Here is a 6,375-nt window from a genome sequence, read left to right as displayed (position 1 = left end):
CGTTATGAAGTATTATAGTATAACGTATAACGTTATGAAGTATTATAGTATAACGTATAACGTTATGAAGTATGACGTTACAACGTATAACGTCATGACATATGACGTTATAACGTATTACGCACGACAGTATAGCGGTATAACGTCTAACGTCATATAGTATTACGTTATAACGTTTAACGTTATATAGTATTACGTTCAAACGTATAACGATATGTAGGATTATAGTATAACGTATAACGTTATATAGCATAACATTCTAACGTATAACGTTATGTAGGATTATAGTATAACGTATAACGTTATATAGCATCACGTTATAACGTTTAACGTTATGTAGCATTACGTTCTAACGTATAACGTTATGTAGGATTATAGTATAACGTATAACGTTATATAGCATCACGTTATAACGTTATATAGCATCACGTTATAACGTATAACGTTATGTAGCATCACGTTATAACGTATAACGTTATGTAGGATTATAGGATAACGTATAACGTTATATAGCATTACGATCTAACGTATAACGTTATGTAGGATGATAGTATAACGTATAACGTTATATAGCATCACGTTATAACGTATAACGTTATGTAGCATCACGTTATAACATATAACGTTATGAAGTATGACGTTATAACGTATAACGTCCGACAGTATAGCGGTATAACGTCTAACGTCATATAGTATTACGTTATAACGTTTAACGTTATATTGCATTACGTTCTAACGTATAACGTTATGTAGGATTATAGTATAACGTATAACGTTATGTAGCATCACGTTATAACGTATAACGTTATGAAGAAATATAGTATAACGTATAACGTTATGAAGAAATATAGTATAACGTATAACGTTATGAAGTATGAAGTTATAACGTATTACGTCCGACAGTATAGCGGTATAACGTCTAACGTCATATAGTATTACGTTATAACGTATAACGTTATATAGCATTACGTTCTAACGTATTACGTTATGAAGAATTCTAGTATAACGTATAACGTTATGAAATATGACGTTATAACGTATAACGTCCGTCAGTATAGCGGTATAACGTACAACGTTATGTAGCATCACGTTATAACGTATAACGTTATGAAGAATTATAGTATAACGTATAACGTTATGAAGTACGACATTATAACGTATAACGTTATGAAGTATGACGTTATAACGTATTACGTCCGACAGTATAGCGGTATAACGTCTAACGTCATATAGTATTACGTTATAACGTTTAACGTTATATAGTATTACGTTCAAGCGTATAACGTTATGTAGGATTATAATATAACGTATAACGTTATATAGCATTACGTTCTAACGTATAACGTTATGTAGGATTATAGTATAACGTACAAGGTTATATAGTATTACGTTATAACGTATAACATTATATAGTGTTACTTTCTAAAATATAACGTTATGTAGGATCATACTATAACGTATAACATTATATAGCATCACGTTATTACGTATAACGTTATGAAGTATTATAGTATAACGCATAACGTTATGAAGTATGACGTTACAACGTATAACGTTATCAAGTATGACGTTATAACGTATAACGTCCGTCAGTATAGCGGTATAACTTATAACGTTATAAAGCATCACGTTATAACGTATAATGTTATGAAGTATGACGTTATAACGTATAACGTTATGAAGTATGACGTTATAACGTATAACGTCCGACAGTATAGCGGTATATATTATATCGTTGGGAAGTATGACGTTATAACGTGTAGCGTTATGAAGTATGACGTTATATCGTACAACGTCCGACAGAATAGTGGTATAACCTATAACGTTATATAGTATTATGTTATAACGTATAACGTTATATACCAACACGTTATAACCTATAACGATATGAAGTATTACAGTACAACGTATAACGTCATGAAATATGACGTTATAACGTATAACGTCCGACAGTATAGCAGTATAATGTGTAACATTAGATAGTATTACGTTATAACGTATAACGTCACATAGTATTACGTTATGACGTATAATGTTATGTAGGATTATAGTATAACGTATAACGTTATGCAATATGACGCTATAACGTATCACGTAATGAAATATGACGTTATAACGTCCGACAGTATAGCGGTATAAAGTCTAACGTAATACAGTATTACGTTATAACGTAGAACATTATATAGTATTACGTTCTAAAATATAGCGTTATGTAGGATCATAGTATAACGTATAACGTTATATAGCATCACGTTATGACGTATAACGTTATGAAGTATTATAGTATAACGCATAACGTCATATAGTACTACGTTATAACGTTTAACGTTATATTGCATTACGTTCTAACGTATAACGGTATGGAGGATTATAGTATAACGAATAACGTTATATAGCATCACGTTATAACGTATAACGTTATGTAGCATCACGTTATAACGTATTACGTTATGTAGCATCACGTTATAACGTATAACGTTATGAAGAATTATAGTATAACGTATAACGTTATGAAGTATGACGTTATAACGTATAACGTTATAAAATATGACGTTATAACGTATATCGTCCGTCAGTATAGCGGTATAACGTACAACGTCATATAGTATTACGTTATAGCGTATAACATTATATAGTGTTACTTTCTAAAATATAACGTTATGTAGGATCATACCATAACGTATAACGTTATATAGCATCACGTTATTACGTATAACGTTATGAAGTATTATAGTATAACGCATAACGTTATGAAGTATTGCGTTACAACGTATAACGTTATGAAGTATGACGTTATAACGTTTAACGTTATGAAGTATGACGATATATCGTACAACGTCCGACAGAATAGCGGTATAACCTATAACGTTATATAGTATTATGTTATAACGTATAACGTTATATACCATCACGTTATAACCTATAACGTTATGAAGTATTACAGTACAACGTATAACGTCATGAAATATGACGTTATAACGTATAACGTCCGACAGTATAGCAGTATAATGTGTAACGTTAGATAGTATTACGTTATAACGTATAACGTCATATAGTATTACGTTATGACGTATAATGTTATGTAGGATTATAGTATAACGGATAACGTTTTGCAATATGACGCTATAACGTATCACGTAATGAAATATGACATTATAACGTCCGACAGTATAGCGGTATAACGTCTAACGTTATATAGTATTAAGTTATAACGTATAACATTATATAGTGTTACTTTCTAAAATATAATGTTATGTAGGATCATAGTATAACGTATTACGTTATATAGCATCACGTTATAACGTATAACGTTATATAGCATCACGTTATTACGTATAACGATATGAAGTAGTATAGTATAACGTATAACGTTATGAAGTATGACGTTACAACGTATAACGTCATGATATATGACGTCATAACGTATTACGCACGACAGTATAGCGGTATAACGTCTAACGTCATATAGTATTACGTTATAACGTATAACATTATATAGTGTTACTTTCTAAAATATAGTGTTATGTAGGATCATAGTATAACGTATAACGTTATATAGCATCACGTTATAACATATAACGTTATATAGCATCACGTTATTACGTATAACGTTATGAAGTATGATAGTATAACGTATAACGTTATGAAGTATTATAGTATAACGTATAACGTTATGAAGTATGACGTTACAACGTATAACGTCATGACATATGACGTTATAACGTATTACGCACGACAGTATAGCGGTATAACGTCTAACGTCATATAGTATTACGTTATAACGTTTAACGTTATATAGTATTACGTTCAAACGTATAACGATATGTAGGATTATAGTATAACGTATAACGTTATATAGCATAACATTCTATCGTATAACGTTATGTAGGATTATAGTATAACGTATAACGTTATATAGCATCACGTTATAACGTTTAACGTTATGTAGCATTACGTTCTAACGTATAACGTTATGTAGGATTATAGTATAACGTATAACGTTATATAGCATCACGTTATAACGTTATATAGCATCACGTTATAACGTATAACGTTATGTAGCATCACGTTATAACGTATAACGTTATGTAGGATTATAGGATAACGTATAACGTTATATAGCATTACGATCTAACGTATAACGTTATGTAGGATGATAGTATAACGTATAACGTTATATAGCATCACGTTATAACGTATAACGTTATGTAGCATCACGTTATAACATATAACGTTATGAAGTATGACGTTATAACGTATAACGTCCGACAGTAGAGCGGTATAACGTCTAACGTCATATAGTATTACGTTATAACGTTTAACGTTATATTGCATTACGTTCTAACGTATAACGTTATGTAGGATTATAGTATAACGTATAACGTTATGTAGCATCACGTTATAACGTATAACGTTATGAAGAAATATAGTATAACGTATAACGTTATGAAGAAATTTAGTATAACGTATAACGTTATGAAGTATGAAGTTATAACGTATTACGTCCGACAGTATAGCGGTATAACGTCTAACGTCATATAGTATTACGTTATAACGTATAACGTTATATAGCATTACGTTCTAACGTATTACGTTATGAAGAATTCTAGTATAACGTATAACGTTATGAAATATGACGTTATAACGTATAACGTCCGTCAGTATAGCGGTATAACGTACAACGTTATGTAGCATCACGTTATAACGTATAACGTTATGAAGAATTATAGTATAACGTATAACGTTATGAAGTACGACGTTATAACGTATAACGTTATGAAGTATGACGTTATAACGTATTACGTCCGACAGTATAGCGGTATAACGTCTAACGTCATATAGTATTACGTTATAACGTTTAACTTTATATAGTATTACGTTCAAGCGTATAACGTTATGTAGGATTATAATATAACGTATAACGTTATATAGCATTACGTTCTAACGTATAACGTTATGTAGGATTATCGTATAACGTATAACGTTATATAGCATCACGTTATAACGTATAACGTTATGTAGCATCACGTTATAAGGTATAACGTTATGAAGAATTATAGTATAACGTATAACGTTATGGAGTATGACGTTATAACGTATAACGTCCGTCAGTATTGCGGTATAACATACAACGTTATATAGTATTACGTTATAACGTATAACATTATATAGTGTTACTTTCTAAAATATAACGTTATGTAGGATCATACTATAACGTATTACGTTATATAGCATCACGTTATAACGTATTACGTTATGTAGCATCACGTTATAACGTATAACGTTATGAAGAATTATAGTATAACGTATAACGTTATGAAGTATGACGTTATAACGTATAACGTTATGAAATATGACGTTATAACGTATATCGTCCGTCAGTATAGCGGTATAACGTACAACGTCATATAGTATTACGTTATAGCGTATAACATTATATAGTGTTACTTTCTAAAATATAACGTTATGTAGGATCATACCATAACGTATAACGTTATATAGCATCACGTTATTACGTATAACGTTATGAAGTATTATAGTATAACGCATAACGTTATGAAGTATGGCGTTACAACGTATAACGTTATGAAGTATGACGTTATAACGTATAACGTCCGACAGTATAGCGGTATATCTTATATCGTTAAGAAATATGACGTTATAACGTGTAACGTTATGAAGTATGACGTTATATCGTATAACGTCCGAAAGTATAGCGGTATAACGTATAACGTTATATAGCATCACGTTATAACGTATAACGTTATGAAGTATGACCTTATAACGTATAACGTCCGACAGTATAGCGGTATATCTTATATCGTGAGGAAGTATGACGTTATAACGTTTAACGTTATGAAGTATGACGTTATATCGTACAACGTCCGACAGAATAGCGGTATAACCTATAACGTTATATAGTATTATGTTATAACGTATAACGTCACATACCATCACGTTATAACCTATAACGTTATGAAGTATTACAGTACAACGTATAACGTCATGAAATATGACGTTATAACGTATAACGTCCGACAGTATAGCAGTATAATGTGTAACGTTAGATAGTATTACGTTATAACGTATAACGTCATATAGTATTACGTTATGACGTATAATGTTATGTAGGATTATAGTATAACGGATAACGTTTTGCAGTATGACGCTATAACGTATCACGTAATGAAATATGACATTATAACGTCCGACAGTATAGCGGTATAACGTCTAACGTTATATAGTATTACGTTATAACGTATAACATTATATAGTGTTACTTTCTAAAATATAATGTTATGTAGGATCATAGTATAACGTATAACGTTATATAGCATCACGTTATAACGTATAACGTTATATAGCATCACGTTA

This window comes from Bombus fervidus, unplaced genomic scaffold (genome assembly GCF_041682495.2).
Source record: "Bombus fervidus isolate BK054 unplaced genomic scaffold, iyBomFerv1 scaffold0020, whole genome shotgun sequence".
NCBI classification, from domain to species: Eukaryota; Metazoa; Arthropoda; class Insecta; order Hymenoptera; family Apidae; genus Bombus; species Bombus fervidus.
Note: the sequence above shows the minus strand (reverse complement) of the source record.